Source organism: Caenorhabditis briggsae (genome assembly GCF_000004555.2).
Source record: "Caenorhabditis briggsae complete genome, chrX, whole genome shotgun sequence".
NCBI lineage: Eukaryota > Metazoa > Nematoda > Chromadorea > Rhabditida > Rhabditidae > Caenorhabditis > Caenorhabditis briggsae.
Genome location: NC_013491.2, coordinates 13,554,369 through 13,555,252, shown reverse-complemented (window position 1 = coordinate 13,555,252; position 884 = coordinate 13,554,369).

The following is an 884-nucleotide window of genomic DNA, read 5'->3' as shown; positions in this document are numbered from 1 at the left end:
CGTCTTTAAAGACATTTATAAGGATAGTAGTGTAAAAATATATTTCTCTTTATCATGTGAAATGAAAAAAGAAGGAACAGAGGAAGCTCGTTTAGATCATTTGACTACGACTAGTAAGGCATTACATAAAGGAGAGAACAGGAAATCGTTTTACGAAACAGTGAAATTAGATTTGATAAATAGACTTCAACAACATCAAGGTAGAGGATCTGGATTCAGACTAAATAGAATCATAGGGTTAAGAATGTATCAGACAAGAATCAGATCATTATCAGGATCAAAGTATATAGAACTACCTGATTGGATCAAAAATAAAAAAGCTGTAATAAATATACAGAACAAAGACAATAAATGTTTTATGTGGTGTATTTTAGCACATTTGTTTCCCGTAGAACACAATCCTGCTAGGATCAGTAATTATAAAGATCATATTTCTAAGGTCAACTTTGATGGGTTTGATTTTCCTTTCCAGGTTAAAGATGTGGATAAATTTGAGAAAAGAAACAACTTGGCTATTAATATTCTGGTTCATAATGTTGAAGATGATGAAAAAATAAATTCCTATAAAGTTTCTAAGAAGGTTAATGTAGACGTAGATAGAGTAGTTAATCTTTTGTTAGTCACCGACAATTCTGGAGAAGGACACTATTGCTTGATCAAAAAAAATAGATCGATTAATGAATACGCAGAATAGCAGAAGTAACAAATTTTGCATCAGATGTCATAATAACTTTTACAGTGAAGAAAAATACGAAAACCATTTGAGCGACTGTATGAATAATTCTCCACTCCAAATGATCAAACCTTCGAAAGATTATATTGAGTTCGATGGAATTCAGAAAACTCAAAAACAGAGATATGTTTGTTATGCTGATTTTGAATCT